At 46.5% G+C, this 21,964-nt stretch overlaps 2 pseudogenes; both read right to left on the bottom strand.

The window, feature by feature from the left end:
• Positions 1–567: 567 nt before the first annotated feature.
• Positions 568–21,964, bottom strand: part of LOC120043097 — a 47,027-nt pseudogene continuing 25,630 nt past the window's right edge.
• LOC120043098 lies at positions 649–21,628 on the bottom strand (annotated as a pseudogene).

The raw sequence follows: 21,964 nt of genomic DNA, 5'->3' as shown, positions 1-21,964 counted from the left end.
GAATGTCCTGGTGAACTCAAATATTGGTTGATGTGTATTAGGCCTACAATGTGTTAATGAATGTAGGGGAAGTTCTGGAAACCCAGCGAGGAAGTGACCCTGATGTTATCACAGTAGTAACAAGTAGCACAGTAAATTAATGGGAGCACAGTTGCATTAAGTTGAGCTTTCAAAATTCATTCACTTTCTGAGAAGTTTAAAGATCTGAAACAACACATTCCTCGACTTCGAGCACTATCATGCAATAAGCAAATCAGTGTATTAGTAGTTTCAGAGGACTTTTTCTGGCAGGATTTAATTGCTATTACAGGCGACAGTGGGTCTAGCCATTTGAATAGATCACAAGTTACACCAACAACCCTCTGACCACATTCAGATACTAAACATTCCCATACACTGACAATTCACAATTCTCCTGTCATTAGAGTGAAGTCATTCCAGTTAATACCAACGCCCTTTCATCAGAGAGGAAGTGGGGGCTTCCTTCCTGTCAGTTCTTACCAGGACCTTGGGTGATCTGGGGGTCTGAGCTGGGTTATACCTGGCTCTGTGGTTTAGATGAGTGGGGTCTGAGCTGGGTTATACCTGGCTCTGTGGTTTAGATGAGTGGGGTCTGAGCTGGGTTATACCTGGCTCTGTGGTTTAGATGAGTGGGGTCTGAGCTGGGTTATACCTGGCTCTGGAGCCAATTCCGGGGGTCCAGTTTAGCCCTCAAGTTCCTGAGGCTCTGACGGGCCGAAGAGGGGCGTGAGAAAGGGGTGCCGTCTGACAACTCAGGGCTGTGGCTGCCCTCGCTGGAGCTGTTACTGGAGGTAGAGCTGGAGCAGGACAGGGTGGCCTGGGGGACGCATTGGGCTGGGATGGGGGCAAGGGAGGAGGAGGAGGGGGGCTGACAGGAGCACTGTAACACCCCTCCATACCCCCTGCCCCTGAGGGTGCTGAGCTTGGCGTCCAGGGAGAGGGTGCGGGGGCGGAAGTGTGAGGAGGGGGAGGAGAGGGAGAGGGGCTCTGCCCAGCCACTGTAGCGGGAGCAAGGGCTGGTGCTGCAGGGGCTGTCGCTGTCCGAGGTCAGGCTGGCTTCTGAGGAGAGCAGGCCGGGCCGGGGGCAGCGCAGGGGCTGTGGGGGAGGCGGTTGTGGGTGCGGGGGCAACCAGGAGACTCCTCGAACAGGGACATCCAGGGAGGAGAGGTCCCCAGCTGGCTCCTCAGCTCCAGCTCCTCCATCCGCCGCGCCAGGATGTCCGTCACCGTACTGATGTCATCAGAGGTGTCAATAACTAGGAGGAACAGAGGAAAGTCATTACTGTGGTCGGACAGACCGTCCTAATAACGCTGAGACAGTGGAATACAGTTCAGAGAGGCTAGACCTAGACTTGGTGATGCTAGTTGAAGGGGGGGTGGGGTCAGGTTCAATACTGCAGTGTGTGAGTGGACCCCACTGGTACTTCACCTGTCGTTGTAATAGGAGGAGAGCAGAGCACGAATCTCAGCAGACACAGCATTATCCTGCAGCAAGATACCCTCACAGGACGGGATGGTGAGGGGGGCTAGGGTCCAGGGGGGGGGGGCAGGTATGTGCATTGACGGGCAGGGTGAAATAAAGTTGTGATACATGATTTGGGGAATAAATTGATGTGCATAACGCGGTAAAAAGGAGTTCATTTAGAATGTATGAATATTAGAATTCCATTGGAGTGTAAAATTAACAATGATGGGAATAGAATGATAATGGTGGGAAAAAGGGGGGAAATGTAATTTGAGCACAGGAACAAGGGAGAGTGGCAGGGAAGGTGATAGCCAAAAAGGAAGGAATGAGAAACACAAAGAGAGAGAGAGATAAAGGAAGAGAGAGAGAGAGTCAGCACGTCAGAGAAAAGAACACTTCCATCCATTATGCATAGAGGTTGGTTGGTGTGCTAGTGTGGTGGCAGGCAGCTCAGAGTAGAGTCCGATGGAGAGCTCATGCATATGTACCACCACTGTTAGAACAGTCAGAAACACGCATGTGGTTAAGGGGACTATATCCTCTGGAAATATACTGAACAAAATTTAAAGTGTTGTCCCATGTTTCATGAGCTGAAATAAAAATCCCAGAAATGTTCCATACGCACAAAAAACGTATTTCTCTAAGATTTTGCCCACACATTTGTTTACATCCCTGGTAGTGAGCATTTCTCTTTTGCCAAGATAATCCATCCACCTGACAGGTGTGGCATATCAAGAAGCTGATTAAACAGCATGATCATTACACAGATGCACCTGGTGCTGAGGACAATAAAAGGCCACTCTAAAATGTGCAGTTTTGTCACACAACAAAATGACACAGATGTCTCAAGTTTTGATGGAGTGTGCAATTGGCATGCTGACTGCAGGAATGTCCACCAGAGCTGTTGACAGAGAATTTCTCTACCATAAGCCGCCTCCAAGGTTGTTTTAGAGAATTTGGCAGTACATTGAACCAGCCACACAACTGCAGACCACGTATAACCACGCCAGCCCAGGACCTCCACATCCGGCTTCTTTACCTGTGGGATCATCTGAGACCAGCCACCCCGACAGCTGATGAAATTGAGAAGTATTTCTGTCTGTAATAAAGCCATTTTTTCCGGGATTTTTTATTTATTGGCTGGGCCTGTCTCCCAAGTGGGTGGGCCTACCCATGGCTGCGCCCCTGCCCCGTCATGTGAAATCTATAGATTAGTGCCTCATTTATTTATTTCTATTGACTGATTTCCTTATATGAACTGTAACTGAGTAAAATCATTGAAATTGTTGCATGTTGTATTTATATATTTTTGTTCCGTATATATTTAAATGTATTTGTTTTTGTAAACCTATTAACCTATTATTAAGCTATGATTTTTGTAACCCTAAACTTATAAACTAACTAACAAATTACTATATGTTCTAGATTTATTACTAATAAATAAAAGCGGAAAGAAACTCAAGTCTAAGTGTCCACAACATATTACTGAATCATATAAAAAGTATTATGGACAATTTGGGTCGCTGTCTTACCCATTTCGTGGTAAAGAGAACCCTGTTTCGATGTGACCAGGGTTGGTTTCCGGGGCGATGGCAGCTCAATCTTCATTAAGTCGTCACAGCACTGCTTCCATTGGCCTGCAGGGAAGAAGGAAACTGTCAGTCATCTTCCAACATCCAATCAACCTGAGAAAACCACTAACGACACATCAGGAGTCAATGAGCACATGAACAAGAGCATATCAGGACCTATAGTGTAGGGTGTGTATGTCTACTCTAGGGCCAGGAGTTTTCCCCTGAGCTCACCAATGAAGAACTCAGGCCCCTAATCATGTGATCAGCCTACTTACTCATGTCATAGAACTGTTGCCAGAAGGCCTCCATCCAGCGGTGTGTGTCTTCACGACTGTCTGCTGAGAGTGTGTGTGTCACCTCCTCTCCTCCATAATGGTTACTGATACAGATACTCTGGGCCTTATTGTGGCGGTCCTTCTCCGACGCCCGTATTCTCGTCTTCTAACACACCGGATACACACACACACAATCAGCTAATAGTGTTGCATTTGACCAAATGATTCAATAACCCCCCCAAAAAGATGAATTTAAGCATCAAAGCATTTATTTTCTCGTCAACTCACAGTGCGTGAATGCACTTACTGACACACAGAGCAGTGAGTGACATATATGCCAAGTCCACTCAAGTAACCTCAAGCATGAATCTGTCCCAGTTATCAGCTATCCAGGCTGTATCACATCCGGCCGTGATTGAGAGTCCCATAGGGCGGTGCACAATTGGCCCAGCATGGTCCAGGTTTGGCCCGGGGTAGGCCGTCATTGTAAATAAGAATTTGTTCATAACTGACTTGCCTAGTTAAATACGTCCCAATTGTCTCTCATTCCTCCCAAAGTGTGCACATGTTCACTTCCCTTCACTAATTTGAAAGGAAATGACTGGTATAATGGGTGGAAACTTCCTGTAGCCCCTGCCTCCACCAATCCAATGCTTTGGGAAGTAGTAAACGAGTGTACATTTCAGGAGAAAGGAGATATTATTGTGACACCCTAAAGACAGTACTCCAAATGTATTTCCCCATCCCCACCAGTAGGTGGCAGCAGTGCCCTGTTCCGCCTCACTGGGTTCAGCTTGATCCTGAGAGCAGAGCAGTCAGAGCTGCTGATTGATGCATGATTCTACAGAACTGTCTCTGTCTGAAGCTGAATGAGGACTTTTTGCTGTGGGTCAGGGGCCACCAGCTAGCATGCTTTATTGTTTCATGTTGAGAGTGTGCGTATGTGGGACGTTTTTTTTCTCCATCCACTGACCTTATTGATGGAAATGGTAAAAGCCGGCTCTATGTTAGCCTCTACATCCTCTTGCCGGTGGTAACAGAAAAGGTTTGTCCCTTTAAGGACGCCGTAGACGTTTGTCCAACTCTGAGGGTCACCTCCAAACTGCTGTGAGAGATAGAGACGCTAATTAGAGAGAGAGAGACATGCCTTGCTATCCTCTCAAACACACACAGACACCCTCACCTTGACCTTCAAGCAGCCGCTCATCATCTGTTGGGTCATACAGTGAGGCTGGGCAGCCAGGCGACAACACACATTGCCGTAGAGAGGCACCCAGTGTGAACACTCCTCTACAGGGAACGACAGGGGGATAGAGAGAGAAAGGAATGAAACATCTACACACACACACACACACACACACACACACACACACACACACACACACACACACACACACACACACACACACACACACACACACACACACACACACACACACACACACACACACACACACACAATAGCAGGGAATAAAGTGTCACAGCTGCAAGGTGAGCCCCGAACAACAGTGGAGTGCCCATCAAACTTTATTACAGCTGTAAGTAAGGGGCAATGAATTAAGCAGCAGCACATGTCATGGTGTCTACTCCCCTGTACACCTCATCATTGGAGTTTTACACAGCACTGACTCCAATTTATTACTATGACCTTGACAATGACTGTCAGACAGCTAACATCGTGGCTGGGAGAGGGAGGGAGACTGGGATAAATGGAGAGAGAAAGACATGGGGAAAGAGGATATCTAGTCAGTAGCACAACAATGCATTCAACCAAAATGTTGTCTTCTGCATTTAACCCAACCCCTCTGAATCAGAGAGGTGTGGAGGGCTGAGAGAGCGAGAGGTACTGAAACAGAGGGAGGGAGAGAAAGAGAAGTCTGACCCATATTTACTGTACATGGATAAACCACATCCCTACTGTGATCTACCGTTGCCCGAGATGCTGAGGTCATGTGTGCGGAAGCTGTCCTGGACGTGTGACAGTGACAGGGTGGTGTGGGCCAAGAGATGGTACTTCGGTCCCCTGTGAACAGAACACATGGCAGAGGCACTGGTGAGCTGTGTGACTGTGGTACTAAATACACACGTCGGTGTCTACGTCAGTGACTTTGTGTGGGTGTTTCGCTGCAGGACTGCATACGTGTGTCTGTATGAATGACTGTACACTACATGCCTAGAAATACGTCTCAGGGTGTGTGAATATCACTAGAGAAGTAGCGTGTGTACACAACATAAACACACTCACACCACTGTGGGCAGAGGCAGCAGCAGCGTGGCTCCTCCTCCGTTGCTGATGGGGCTGCAGGCTCCAGGGTCCATGGCGACGCGGAGCTTCTTCCCTGCCGAACGGCCCAGAGAGCTGCTCAGTTTGCTGGCTAGTTTCCGAGACGTGCTCCCTGTCGAGTAGTCCTCCTCTGAACAGCAGCTGTACATCTCCACGCGCAGCTCAAATCCCGGGCTGGCCTCGCTGCTTGATACGGCAAACACATATGGAGAGATACACAGTTATACGTGCATAGAAATGCATGCACACAGCAAAAACAAATATATACAAACACACACAGTCACACACACCGAAAACACATGCTTATACATACACAGAATGTACACTGAGTGTACAAACATTAAGAACACCTTCCTAATATTCAGTTGCAGCCCCTTTTGCTCTCAGAACAGCCTCAATTTGTCAGCTCATGGACTCTACAAGGTGTTGAACGTGTTCTACAGGGATGCTGGTCCATGTTGACTCCAATGCTTCCCACAGTTGTGTCAAGTTGGCTGGATGTCCTTTGGGTGGTGGACCATTCTTGATACATACGGGAAACTGTTGAGCGTGAAAACCCCAGCAACATTGCAGTTCATAACACAAACCAATGCGCCTGGCACCTACTACCATACTAAAATATTTTGTCTTGCCCATTCACCCTCAACTGGTGAATGGCACACATACACAATCCATGTCTCAATAATCTCAAGGCTTAAACATCCTTCTTTCACCTGTCTCCTCCCCTTCATCTACACTGATTGAAGTGGATTTAACAAGTGACATCAATAAAGGATCATAGCTTTCACCTGGATCCACCTGTCAGTCTATGTCATGGAAAGAGCAGGTGTTCATAATGGTTTGTACAGTCAGTGTACAGTACCAGTCAAAAGTTTGGACACCTACTCATTCAAGGGTTTTTCTTTATTTTTACTATTTTCTACATTGTAGGATAATAGTGAAGACACCAAAACGATGAAATAACACATATGGAATATTTAGTAATCATAAAAGTGATAAACAAATCAAAATATATTTTATATTTGAGATTCCTCAAAGTAACCACCCTTTGCCTTGGTGACAGCTTTGCAAACTCTTGGCATTCTCTCAACCAGCTTCATGAGGTAATCACCTGGAATGCATTTCAATTAACAGGTATTCCTTGTTAAAAGTTCATTTGTGGAATGTCTTTCCTTCTTAATGTGTTTGAGCCAATCAGTTGTGTTGTGACAAGGTAGGGGGGTATATAGAAGATAGCCCTATTTGGTAAAAGACCAAGTCCATGTTATGGCAAGAACAGAACAAATAAGCAAAGACAAACGACAGTCCATCATTACTTTAAGACATGAAGGTCAGTCAATGCGGAAAATGTCAAGAACTTTTAACGTTTCTTCAACTGCAGTCGGAAAAACCATCAAGCACTATGTTGAAACTGGCTCTCATGAGTAACGCCACAGGAAAGGAAGACCAAGAGTTACCTCTACTACTGAGGATAAGTTCATTAGAGTTACCAGCCTCAGAAATTGCATCCCAAATAAATGCTTCACAAAGTTCAAGTAACAGAGACATCTCAACATCAACTGTTTAGAGGAGACTGTGTGAATCAGGCCTTCGTGGTCGAATTGCTGCAAAGAAACCACTACTAAAGGACACCAATAAGAACAAGAGACTTTCTTGGGCCAAGAAACACAAGCAATGGATATTAGACCGGTGGAAATCTGTCCTTTGGTCTGATGAGTCCAAATTTCAGATTTTTGGTTCCAACCGCCGTGTCTTTGTGAGATGCAGAGTAGGTGAACGGATGATCTCCGCATGTGTGGTTCCCACCGTGAAGCATGGAGGCGCAGGTGTGATGGTACATTGCTGGTGACAGTGACACTGTCAGTGATTTGTTTAGAATTCAAGGCACACTTAACCAGCATGGCTACCACAGCATTCTGCAGCGATATGCCATCCCACATGGTTTGCACTTAGTGGGACTGTCATTTGTTTTTCAACAGGACAATGACCCAACAGACCTCCAGGCTGTGTAAGGGCTATTTGACCAAGAAGGAGAGTGATGGAGTGCTGCATCAGATGACCCGGCCTCCACAATCACCCGACCTCAACCCAATTGAGATGGTTTTGGAAGATTTGGGCCACAGAGTGAAAGAAAAGCAGTCAACAAGTGCTCAGCATATGTGGGGACTCCTTCAAAACTGTTGGAAAAGCACTCCAGGTAAAGCTGGTTGAGAGTGTGCAAAGCTGTCATCAAGGCAAAGGGTGGCTACTTTGAAGAATCTCAAATATAAAATGTATTTTGATTTGTTGAACACTCTTTTGATTACTACATGATTCCATATGTGTTATTTCATAGTTTTGATGTCTTCACTATTATTCTACAATGTAGAAAACAGTAAAAATAAAGAAAAACCCTTGAATGAGTAGGTGTGTCCAAACTTTTGACTGGTACTATATATGTATCAGTTACTGATACAGGATTTCAAAAATATATCCATTATCTACCTTAATCTTATCTATCTTTATCATACAATCATGACATTAAATAAACATGCCCTTATACAGACCAAACAACACTCTCTATATGAAAGATAAGACAGCAAGGCTGTGTTTACACAGGCAGCCCAATTCTGATATATTTCCACTAATTGGTATTTTGACCAATCAGATTAGCTCTTTTGCCAATAATTGTGTAAACGCAGCCTTAGATACAACACAACCCAAATAGGACTTACAACACTATGGTGTTGTCAAAGCAGATGTCGGTGAGTGTCCGGTCCACTATCACCATGTCTGTGTCGTGGATCTCCGCCCCCACCTGGAGCAGACAGAACACTGCACACCGATGCAGCTCTGAGAGAGGTAGAGAGAGAGAGAGGTAGAGAGAAGAGAGGTAGAGAGAGAGAGAGGTAGAGAGAGAAAGAGAGGTAGAGAGAGAGAGAGAGGTAGAGAGAGAGAGAGAGGTAGAGAGAGAGAGAGGTAGAGAGAGAGAGGTAGAGAGAGAAGAGGTAGAGAGAGAGAGAGAGAGGTAGAGAGAGAGAGAGGTAGAGAGAGAGAGAGGTAGAGAGAGAGAGGTAGAGAGAGGTAGAGAGAGAGAGAAGAGAGGTAGAGAGAGAGGTAGACAGAGCGAGAGAGAGGTAGACAGAGAGAAGAGGGGAGGTAGGCAGAGAGAGATAGAGAGAGAGGTAGACAGAGAGAGATAGAGAGAGAGGTAGACAGAGAGAGGGAGAGGTAGAGAGAGAGAGAGAGAGAGAGAGGTAGAGAGAGGTAGAGAGAGAGGGAGAGAGAGAGAGGGAGAGAGAGAGAGAGGTAGAGAGAGAGAGGTAGAGAGAGAGAGGTAGAGAGAGAGGTAGAGAGAGGTAGAGAGGTAGAGAGGTAGAGAGAGAGGTAGAGAGAGAGGTAGAGAGGTAGAGAGAGAGAGAGAGAGGTAGAGAGAGAGGTAGAGAGAGAGGTAGAGAGAGGTAGAGAGAGTAGAGGTAGAGAGAGAGAGAGAGAGGTAGAGAGAGAGAGAGAGAGAGGTAGAGAGAAGAGAGAGAGAGAGGTAGAGAGAGAGAGAGAGAGAGAGGTAGAGAGGTAGAGAGAGAGAGAGGTAGAGAGAGAGAGAGAGAGGTAGAGAGAGAGAGAGAGGTAGAGAGAGAGAGAGAGGTAGAGAGAGAGAGGTAGAGAGAGAGAGGTAGAGGGAGAGAGGTAGAGGGAGAGAGGTAGAGGGAGAGCGAGGTAGAGAGAGATAGAGGTAGAGAGAGAGGTAGAGGTAGAGAGAGAGGTAGAGGTAGAGAGAGAGGTAGAGGTAGAAGAGAGGTAGAGAGAGAGGTAGAGAGAGAGAGGTAGAGAGAGAGAGAGAGGTAGAGAGAGAGAGAGGTAGAGAGAGAGAGAGAGAAGTGAGAAAAGCAGCATGTGGAAGACATTTGACTAGATTTCCCCACTTGAGAACTCCTCTGGCACTATCTGCACCCTCTGTGGATGTTTTAAACAGACGGAGGCTACAGAGTAAATGATTGGAGGATTGTGGGTTTGGCTGTCACACTGGCCAGACTGGGAGGAACAACACCAACTCTAGCAGCTGTTGGACTTGGACAGCCGCACTGTGAGAGTCTGGCCTAAGTAGCTTTAAGAGTGTTCTTCACATGCAGCACGGTGTGTGAGTGTATCATTTTACACTAAATGTATTTGGGAGTGTGAGTGTATCATTTTACACTAAATGTATTTGGGAGTGTGAGTGCAGGTGTGTATGTGCATGCATGTATCAAAAGCACACACTCTGTCCTTGCCATCTTGGGCTTCCTTATCTTCCCACTGCACTTAACAACCTGCACTAATTGCCTCATTAAGCTCCACCAAGGCTCCTGTCCCTGGAGTTCATTAGTATGCGTATAGATCTATTAGCTCATGCAGACCTCACCTAGGAGTCGGGTTTCAGACCTCACCAAGGAGTCGGGTTTCAGACCTCACCAAGGAGTCGGGTTTCAGACCTCACCAAGGAGTCTTTTTACCATAACACGTAGCAGTCAATATAAACCAGAACACAGCAGTATCAAAAGAGCACCTAGAACTACAATTACCAGATCCTACGCAGATCCAGGCCTCTTTGCTGCAGTAGCACAGACAAAGACAACAGAACAGAAGAGGGCTGTCTGCGCGGCAGGTTTCTAAGCCCGAGGCCATCATACCCAATCACTTACTGTTGGAATGTCTGCTTGTCAGTGAGCTGCTGACTTTACAGAGGGAAAAATAGAAACGTACATACATTTCAATAGCCGTATAGAAGTTAAGATCTACACGTCTTTTTAAAAGAGCATGAACTGTTATGGTCAAATGTTCAGTGCTTCAGTTCTAATACATTAAGAGTTTTCTTGCCCAGGGCCCAAAGCGTCTCAGAGTAGGAGTGCTGACATAGGATCCGATCTCCCACCTGTCCATGTAATGTTATTCATTATCATCTAAAAGATTAAACTGATTCTAGATCAGCACTCCTACCCTGGGAGGCTTTGTGGATACCACTTTACCCAAATTCGAATCGATTCACATGGCTTCACTCACTCAGTTGACTCACATCACATCTCTTCACACAAAATCAAAGCAATGGATAATAGCACATTGATGAGTCTATTCACACCAGTTCTTGCACACTGACTCCTCACCTCCTTTATTCTTGAAGTACTCTGTGTCTTTCCACATGAGAGGGATCCGCAGGTCTGCAATGACAAAGGACAGTCAGAGTGACAGTGAAATCAGCCACAAATGTAACGTACACACACACACACACACAGAAACACGTACCACACACACACACACACACACACACACACACACACACACACACACACACACACACACACACACACACACACACACACACACACACACACACACACACACACACACACACACACACACACACACACACACAGATCCCTGATCTTTTATCTCCTCCATCAGGCAGTCACTGTCATAATGCCACTCGGTGTGTGATCTGTGTGTGTGTGTGTGGTGTGTGATCTGTGTGTGTGTGGTGTGTGATCTGTGTGTGTGTGCGCGCGCTTGTGTGTGTATGATGAATTTCTGTACAGTGGATGTCTAGTCTAACATAGTCCATGCTCTGAACTGAGCTTACTAGCTAAATGGCTTCCTGTCTACCCAGTCAATCAATGATAAGTCACAACTTCTGTTCATCAACTCAACAACTCCCTTTGTGTGTGTGTGTGCCCCTCTATCTGAGAGCAGTCCGAAGCAGACAGACAGGCCTCAGAGCCCTCTGTCCTCCTGTCCTCCCACTGAGCCAGCGCAGTTCATCATAATCCTTTAATTACCTATTTTCCTTTCTACTCCCACCCTCATCCTTTTATTTCGTTTAGTTTATTATGATCCCCATTAGCTTTTGCCGAAGCAGCAGCTACACTTCGTAGGGTCCACAAAAAACATGGCAAGTAACAAAACATTGATAGACAAGGAAAGTCACACAAATGTAAAATACAACGATATCCAAACAATGCAACTAAAACATTATACAAACAATACAACAACAAAAAATGATGGGTGTGTTAAGGGAAAGGTGTGCTGCTCTGTTTTGAGCCAGCTGCAGGTTTGCTAGGTCTTTCTTTGCAGTACATGACCATATTACCAGACAGTTATCAAGATAGGACCAAAGCCTGAACAACTAGTACAGTTGACTTTTGTCTAAAAAATATATTGTATAACAGACCACTGCCCATGATAACTGACCATCCAATGTTATACCTAGAAGTTTGGCTTCCTCAACTTGCGCAATGATCACACCCTTTAATGAGTAGGAGTATGTTCACATGCAAACAATAATGAGACTATTGTGGATACTCAGATTAATATAATAGTTTGATTATAACATTTAAATGCTTTGGAAGAAGAACGATTTCTTTAATAATCCTGTTTACATGGACACATCTGAAATCAGGCTACCTGATGGCACTCTGATCAATGCCGAAAATTGCCAATCAAACTAAACGTTCTACCACAGCGACCATGTTATTTTTGGGAAGCATATTTGTTCTGAGTTTCGGACATAATATATGTTTGTTTGTGAAAACTACTTCTAAGACATGTACATCCAGTTCCGAACTCACTTCACTCGCGCTAAAGAGAGAGATTTGAGCTCCCGGTGCTGGCAGATCAGATACACCACTGGAATGCCCATTAAGATGTTTACACGTCCTGATAATTCAAAAGATTGCCCAGAAAACCAGGTGTTTTAATCAGCAGATGCTTATTTCGATTTTGACCGTACGCCGATTAAGATAAGTAGAATAAGGTGTTTACATGACTATTGCATAATCTGCCTACTGACATAATCAGTTGAATATCGAATTATTACTGTGCATGTCAACGTACTAAATATTTTGAATCAAACACAAATTTCAGTGAGCTCACTGGTTTTGGGTGCTGACATGTAGAGTGTGGAATCAGCCGCATACATACTCATTCTAGCTTTGTGTAAGACCAGTGGCAAATAATTTGTAAAAATAGAGAAGAGTAACGTTCCAAGGCAACTGCCCTGAGGGACACCGCACTGTACATATCTGATGTCAGAGAAGCTTCCATTGAATAATATTCTCTGTTTTTTGGGGGGGATAAATAACTCTCCAACCATGTGATGACAGGTGATGTAAAGCCACTGCAAGTTTGTTTTTTCTATTTATAATCAATAACATCAAAGGCTGCACTGAAACCTAACAATATAGCTCCAACTTATTATCCATTACCATTAACCAATCATCAGTCATCTAAGTCAGTGCAGTAGTAGTTGAGTGCCCTCTATACCCATGATGAAAGTGTCATGACACTGGCCTGTGGGTAAGGTTTATGACCCCCCCCCCATAAATAACTTTCTCCCTTCCCTCTCTCTCTTGACTCTACAGAGGGACTCTTGAATAGCCTTTGTTAAACAGAGTCTGGGAACATCAAAGAAGTTGGGGGGAAATGTACCATATTTTCGTAATCCGACCAGTTGAACATATGCGTTGGTACTTAATGAATATGATGTCAGTTCGGTTGTCATCTGAGACATTCTCATCAATGATAGGATGACAAACTCTACAGTGGAAAGTCTACACAGAGTTATCAGATTCACATGGAATTGTTGAGCAATTTAAATCTTTGAATTTAAAATTATTGGTGAAAAGATTAAATGTAATTTTAGCTTCCAAATGAGAGATTTGGGTTTTCATAAGGTTAGGGCTCTGCTAATCAGTGGCCCGCCCCTGTGAAGAGACATGGGTTATAAAACTATGAAAACACACCCTTCTCCCTCCACTATTTAAAGCCCTTGACAAAAATGTAACCTCCTGTTCCGAGGACGACGGTCCATACGTTAAAAAGGACTAACATGTCAACTACAGAACTAAGCCAACCTCAGCGTGAGCTTTGGTTGTGAATGGTATGAACTTTGAACTCTTATTCACTAAAGAAGTGAGACATCCTAGCCGTTGAGTTAGCAACAGCAGCTGTAAATGTGGGCTAGGAAAGGACAGACAGAGTATCCCGTCTACCACACAACGACGACACTACAACGTATCCCGTTCACCACCAGAGACACTCTTCAAAGGACAAAGGACTCTGTTGGGCAACACGGCCTTCCATCTACCACCAACCTATTGAAGCGCAGCTCAGAGTAAATATTTATTGCATTTTCCTTTTCCAAATGGGCGGTAATTTAGAATGCATAGGATATTGTATTTACGATAGCACAGCTTCTCCCTTTGTTCCTCAGTCTTCCCGCTCTTTCACTCAAACCCAACCCACCAGGGACGTTTTCCTTTATGACATAATTGGTAATCAAGGTATGATTCATTCTGTGTATATGTAATTCTGTGTGATTAGTTAGGTATTTAGTAAATAAATAATTAAACCCAATTTTGTATTGCTGATTCAACTTGTTAGCCAGGGTTCGTGAAGATAACCAAGAATTTACAACTTTCAGATGAGACTGAAATAATGTGACGATTAACATTGACTGCCATTGATGTAAAATATTACTAGGTCTTTAAGAGTTTATTCGGAAGATAACAGCTCTATAAATATTATTTCGTGGTGCCACAACTTTCTAGTTAATTACATTTACATGATTAGCTCAATCAGGTAATATTAATTACAGAGAAAGGATTTTATAGAATAGCATGTCATATCACTTAATCCGGCATAGCCAAAGACACGACAAAAGTCAGTAGTTAACTTGTCTGAAAAATAGCATTGTATTTGGTCAAACACAATCCTCTCCATCAATTTACTAAGAATAGGCAGCAAACTGATTGGGCGGCTGTTAGAGCCAGCAAAGGGTGCTTTACTATTTTTAGGCAGTGGAATTACTTTAGCTTCCTTCCATGCCTGTGGACACACTCTCCTATACGTTTGGTTAAAGATATAGCAAATAGGGGTGGTAATACGGCTCCGTTGGTAGAGCATGGTGCTTGCAATGCCAAGATTGTGGGTTCGAATACCAGGACCATAAATACATTTAAAAAAAGAAATGCACGCCTGACTAAGTCATTTTGGATAAAAGCGTCTGCTAAATGACATGTAAAAAATGAAACATCCTCTCACGGTCAACTGCGTTTATTTTTAGCAAACTTAACATTTGTAAATATTTGTGTAAATAGTCTGATGATGCTGTGACACACCGCCCCAGACCATGACGGACCCTCCACCTCCAAATCGATCCCGCTCCAGAGTACAGGGCTCGGTGTAACGCTCATTCCTTCGACGATAAACGCGAATCCGACTATCACCCCTGGTGAGACAAAACCGCAACTCGTCAGTGAAGAGCACTTTTTGCCAGTCCTGTCTGGTCCAGCGACGATGGGTTTGTGCCCATAGGCAACGTTGTTACCGTGATGTCTGGTGAGGACCTGCCTTACAACAGGCCTACAAGCCCTCGGTTGAGCCTCTCTCAGCCTATTGCGGAAAGTCTGAGCACTGATGGAGGGATTGTGCATTCCTGGTGTAACTCGGGCAGTTGTTGTTGCCATCCTGTACCCATCCGGCAGGTGTAACATTCAGATGTACCGATCCTGTGCAGGTGTTGTTACACGTGGTCTGCCACTGTGAGGACGATCAACTGTCAAACCTGTCTCCCTGTAGCGCTGCCTTAGGCGTCTCACAGTACAGACATTACAATTTATTGCCCTGGACACATCTGCAGTCCTCATGCCTCCTTGCAGCATGCCTAAGGCACGTTCACACAGATGAGCAGGGACCCTGGGCATCTTTCTTTTGGTGTTTTTCAGAGTCAGTAGAAAGGCCTCTTTAGTGTCCTAAGTTTTCATAACTGTGACCTTAATTGCCTACCGTCTGTAAGCTGTTAGTGTCTTAACGACCATTCCACATGTGCATGTTCATTAATTGTTTATGGTTCATTAAACAAGCATGGGAAACAGTGTTTAAACCCTTTACAATGAATATCTGTGAAGTTATTTGGATTTTTACAAATTATCTTTGAAAGACTTGGTCCTGAAAAAGGAACATTTCTGTTTTTGCTGAGTATATTTTAACACAGTCTGCTACCATTCTCAACAGTTTCCCATCAATAGCTTTTCCACCTCTCCCACACGGACTTGACCAAAATAAAAACAGCAATCCTCTTCTTTCATTATTAGATCTTTTATACAAAAATATGATGGTTCACTGTTCAATGTTGTCATTTCATGTCTGAGTGTTTCCACTTTAGTAGTGAAATAGTCATTGAAATGATTGGCAATATCGAAAGGTTTTGTTATAAATGACCCATCACCTTCAATGAACGATGGAGATTAATTAGGTTTTCTGCCCATGGTATCATTTAAGGTACTCCAAAGTATTTTTCCATTGTGTTTTATGTAATTTATCTTTATTTGGTAATACAAGTTATTTTTCTTTGTGTTAAGTTTAGTCACAACATTTCTCCATTGACAATATGTCAACCAATCAGCTGAGCAGCATAACTTGTTTGCCACCTCTTTTGCATAATTTCTTTAAACAATAAAATGTTTAAATCCTCACCCCCTCATTCCCTCCCCCCCTAACGTCATCCTCACCCGTTCATTCCTTATCCCCCCAAACCCATTCCTCCCTCTCCCCCAAACCCATTCCCCCCCCCAACCCATTCCTTCTCTTCCCCAAACACAGTCCTCCCTCTCCCCCCAAGCCCAGTCCTCCCTCTCCCCCCAAGCCCAGTCCTCCCTCTCCCCCCAAACCCATCCCCCCAACCCATTCCTTCTCTCCCCCCAAACCCAGTCCTCCCTCCAAGCCCAGTCCTCCCTCTCCCCCCAAACCCATCCCCCCCAACCCATTCCTTCTCTCCCCCCAAACACAGTCCTCCCTCTCCCCCCAAGCCCAGTCCTCCCTCTCCCCCCAAACCCAAACCCATCCCCCCCTAAACCCATTCCTCCCTCTCCCCACCAAACCCATTCCTCCCTCTCCCCCCAAACCCAGTCCTCCCTCTCCCCCCAAACCCAGTCCTCCCTCTCCCCCAAACCCAGTCCTCCCTCCCCCCAAACCCAGTCCTCCCTCTCCCCCCAAACCCAGTCCTCCCTCTCCCCCCAAACCCAGTCCTCCCTCTCCCCCCAAACCCAGCCCTCCCTCTCCCCCCTTACACCCAGCCTAACCCCTTATCCCACTCACCCTTTAAATTCACCCCTTTCCATAACCCACATACCCTCACCCCTCCCTAGTGCGGGGTCCTCCTTGGGGGGTGGCTAAGAGACCCAGAGACGATCTTGCTTATCATGAGCCTGCCCCCCTCAGCATGACGGACAGCATATGCATGGCATAATAGGAGATGAGACAGGGTGTCAGGGCCTGGGGCTGATGAAGTGGACTACATGAAGCTCTGCTATTGGGTAGACATGCATCTTTCCTTTACATAGGTAAACACACACACACACACACACACACACACACACACACACACACACACACACACACACACACCACACACACACACACACACACACACACACACACACACACACACACACACACACACACACACACACACACACCTGGGGCCTACCTGAGATGGCCACCTTTCCTTTACAGGGTAGTCTGTCGTCCGTGGGCCCTGCATCCGCTGACCTAGTAGAGACAGAAAGAAGAGGATGACAACGGAAATTCTAATTGTAAACCCTGCTCAATTGCACACTTAGAACACATTAAACCCTTCACCCTATGGGTATACCTCCATTTATGCGCCTCTAAGTTCCTACCCCGCCCCCTTGCCTTGCCCGTTTACCCTCTGACCTTAGTGCGACCCTCTGCATGACCTGGGCCTCCTTCATCCTCTGCAGCTCTGACATGAAGGCCATGATGCGGATGTTGCAGGTGAGCAGGCTCTTGGAGGCCTCTAGGGCCTGGTCTCTCTGGGAGCAGGCAGCCAGCAGCTTACAGGCCCCGTCACGCATCCGGATCTCATGGTCTATCTTCTTCTGGATGTTACTGTCCTGCAGGCAGAGAGAGAGGGAGGGAGAGATGGGTTAGGACATTTTACTGACTGGAACAGGGTTGGTCTTTGAGTGTGGAGTGAGACTGTAACAAGAGGGTAAGTGTGACAGTTCAATTTAAATGTGACAATGACTGTGAAGAAGAGCGTTTGTGTTTATGGGAGAGAGAGGGCAAACGTGTGTGTGTGTGTGTGTGTGTGTGTGTGTGTGTGTGTGTGTGTGTGTGTGTGTGTGTGTGTGTGTGTGTGTGTGTGTGTGTGTGTGTGTGTGTGTGTGTGTGTGTGTGTGTGTGTGTCTCTCTCTCTCGTGGGCCCATTAGTGGAGTGTATCCCTGAAAGCGTTCTGGTGTCTCTGTGCGGTGAGGCGTGGGTCGGTCGGGGCATAGAGTAGTCAGGAAGAAGTTGTAAATATGCCCTTACGCCCTTCTGCCTCCCCTCCGGCACGCAGACACCAAGATGCTTAATCATTTAACATACACACCTGTCTATATAAGATCCCACAGTTGACAGTGCATGTCAGAGCAAAAACCAAGCCATGAGATCGAAGGAATTGTCTGTGACAGGATTGTGTCGAGGCACATATCTGGGGAACGGTACCAAAACATTTCTGCAGCATTGAAGGTCCCCAAGAACACAGTGGCCTCCTTCGTTCTTAAATGGAAGAAGTTTGGAAACACCAAGACTCTTCCTAGAGCTGGCAGTCCAGCCAAACTGAGCAATCGGGGAGAAGGGCCTTGGTCAGGGAGGTGAGCAAGAACCCGATGATCACTCTAACAGAGCTCCTGAGTTCCTCTGTGGAGATGGGAGAACCTTCCAGAAGGACAACCATCTTTGCAGGACTCCACCAATAAGGCCTTTGTGGTAGAGTGACCAGACAGAAGCCACTCCTCAGTAAAAGGCACACGAAAGGCACCAGTGAAACAAGATTCTCTGGTCTGATGAAACCAAGATTGAACTCTTTGGCCTGAATGCCAAATGTCATGTCTGGAGGAAATCTGGTACCATCCCTACGGTGAAGCATGGTGGTGGAAGCATCATGCTGTGGGGATGTTTTTCAGTGGCAGGGACTGGGAGACTAGTCAAGATCAAGGAAAAGATGAAAGGCGCAAAGTACAGAGAGATCCTTGATGAAAAGTGCTCTGGAGCAGGTTAGGAACTCAGACTGGGGCGAAGGTTCAACTTCCAACAAGACAGCGACCCTAAGCACACAGCCAAGACAACGCAGGAGTGGCATCAGGACAAGTCTCTGAATGTCCTTGAATGGCCGAGCCAGAGCCCAGACTTGAACCCGATGGAAAATCTCTGGAAAAACCTGAAAATAGCTGTGCAGCGACGCTCCCCATCCAACCTGACAGAGCTTGAGAAGAATGGGAGAAACTCGCCAAATACAGGTGTGCAAAGCTTGTAGCATCATAACCTAGAAGACTTGACGTTGTAATCGCTGCCAAAAGTGCTTCAACAAAGTAATGATAAAAGGGTCTGAATACTTATGTAAATGTGATTTAAGTTTTTTTTTTTTAATAAATTAGCAAAATCAACGGCAGGAGAGGGAGGGAGGGAGCGAGGGGTAGGGCCAGGAGAGAGAGAGAGGGAGGGAGTAAGGGGCAGGGCCAGGACAGAGAGAGAGAGAGAGAGAGAGAGAGAGAGAGAGAGAGAGAGAGTGTAAGGGACAGGGCCAGGAGAGGGAGGGAGTGAGGGGCAGGGGTAGGCGAGGGAGGGAGCGAGGGAGGGGCAGGGCCAGAAGAGGGAGAGGGAGGGAGCGAAGGAGGGGCAGGGCCAGGAGAGGGAGAGGCAGGGCCAGGAGAGGGAGAGGGAGGGAGCGAAGGAGGGGCAGGGCCAGGAGAGGGAGAGGCAGGGCCAGGAGAGGGAGGGGCAGGGCCAGAAGAGGGAGGGGCAGGGCCAGGAGAGGGAGAGGGAGGGAGCGAAGGAGGGGCAGGGCCAGGAGAGGGAGAGGCAGGGCCAGGAGAGGGAGAGGCAGGGCCAGGAGAGGGAGAGGCAGGGCCAGAAGAGGGAGAGGCAGGGCCAGAAGAGGGAGAGGGAGGGAGCGAAGGAGGGGCAGGGCCAGGAGAGGGAGAGGCAGGGCCAGGAGAGGGAGAGGGAGGGAGCGAAGGAGGGGCAGGGCCAGGAGAGGGAGAGGCAGGGCCAGGAGAGGGAGAGGCAGGGCCAGAAGAGGGAGGGGCAGGGCCAGGAGAGGGAGAGGGAGGGAGCGAAGGAGGGGCAGGGCCAGGAGAGGGAGAGGCAGGGCCAGGAGAGGGAGGGAGTGAAGGAGGGGCAGGGCCAGGAGAGGGAGAGGCAGGGCCAGGAGAGGGAGAGGCAGGGCCAGGAGAGGGAGGGGCAGGGCCAGGAGAACCGTGACTGCTGCAGTAGAGAGAGAGAGAGAGAGAGCGCCTACATTTTATAATTTATGCTGCTCTCTTGCTTTTCACACCGGCACAGACACCCACATACACATGATACATACACACATGATAACACACACACTCTACACACACACATACACATGGATTTTGTATTGTAGATAAACTATATATACAACAGTGTGTGGACATCACTTCAATAGTGGATTTGGCTATTTCAGCCATACCCATTGCTGACTGGTGTATAAAATTGAGCACACCGCCATGCAATCTCCATAGACAAACATTGGCAGTAGAATGGCCTTACTGAAGAGCTCAGTGACTTTCAACGTGGCAGCGTCATAGAATGCCACCTTTCCAACAAGTTTGTCAAATGTCTGCCCTACTAGAGCTGCCCCGGTCAACTGTAAGTGCTGTTATTGTGAAGTGGAAACGTCTAGGAGCAACAACGTCTCGGATGCGAGGTGGTAGGCCACACAAGCTCACAGAACGGGACGACTGACTGTTGAAGCGTGCAGCACGTGTAAAAATAGTCTGTCCTCAGTTGCACACAATGCTAAGATCACCATGCGCAATGCCAAGCATTGGCTGGAGTGGTGTAAAGCTCGCCGCCATTGGACTCTGGAGCAGTGAAAACACGTTCTCTGGAGTGATGAAACACGCTTCCCCATCTTGCAGTCCGACGGATGAATCTAGATTTGGCGGATGCCAGGAGAACATACCTGCCCGATATCATAATGCCAACTGTAAAGTTTGGTAGATGAGGAATAATGGTCTGGTGCTGTTTTTCATGGTTCGGGCCCCTTAGTTCCAGTGAAGGGAAATCTTAACGATACAGCATACAATGACATTCTAGACGATTCTGTGCTTCCAACTTTGTGGCAACAGTTTGGTGGAAGGCCCTTTCCTATTTCAGCATGACAATGCCCCCGTGCACAAAGCGAGGTCCGTACAGAAATGATTGGTTGAGATCGGTGTGGGAGAACTTGACTGGCCTGCACAGAGCCCTGACCTCAACCCCATCGAACACCTTTGGGATGAATTGGAACGCCGACTGCGAGCCAGGACTAATCGCCCAACATCAGTGCCCAGCCTCACTAATGCTCTTGTGGTTGAATGGAAGCAAGTCCCCACAGCAAGGTTCCAACATCTAGTGGAAATCCTTCCCAGAAGAATGGAGGCTGTTATAGCAGCAAAGGGGGGACCAACTCCATATTAATGAGTAAGATTTTGGAATGAGATGTTCGATGAGCAGGTGTCCACATACATTTGGTCATGTATTGTATGTGGTACTAGAGTAGTGGCCTGATGGCACACACTTAATGTGTTGTGAAAAGTATTATGACATGTAGTCATGTAATATTTAGTTTTTGTATATAACTGCCTTAATGTTGCTGCACCCCAGGAAAAGATCCTTAATAAATACAAATACAAGAGTGGAGCGTGTAGCTTGTTGTTGACCAATCATGAGTCATCAAAGCGGCATTATAAACTGGGTGGTTCGAGCCGTTAATGCTGATTGACTACAGCTGTGGTATATCGTACCGTTTACCATGGGTATGACAAAACATTTATTTTTACTGCTCTAATGACGTTGGTAACCCGTTTATAATAGCAATAAGGCACCTTGAGGCTTTGATATATGGCCAATATACCACGGCTAAGCGCTGTGTCCATAAGAACAGCTCTTAGCCCGTGGTATATTGGCCATATACCTCACCTGCTTGGGCATTATTGCTTAAATAAGCTACAGCCGTAGAGCCTCGCTCTGTGTGTGGCAAAAGTTTGAAGATATCTACACGAATCAATGGAAGATGGAATTAAAATGACAGAATTAAAAGTTAAAGGAGAAGGACCGCATCTGGATCCGACCAGGTCTGTACGGAACGGCTCTAGCTGTCCTCAGGTCCGTTTGGAACGATCTCTATATTTAAAAAAAAACAGATGCATATCAGGTCCGGATGGGAAAGCTCCAGGTCCATTTTGGAATTTGGACCCATGAAGACGTCTAAAACAAACAAGCACGCACCGCACGCACACACACAACACACACACACACACACACACA

The sequence above is a fragment of the Salvelinus namaycush genome, unplaced genomic scaffold, assembly GCF_016432855.1.
Source record: "Salvelinus namaycush isolate Seneca unplaced genomic scaffold, SaNama_1.0 Scaffold867, whole genome shotgun sequence".
Taxonomy (NCBI): Eukaryota; Metazoa; Chordata; class Actinopteri; order Salmoniformes; family Salmonidae; genus Salvelinus; species Salvelinus namaycush.
Note: the sequence above shows the minus strand (reverse complement) of the source record. Positions and strands in the feature narration are given on the sequence as shown.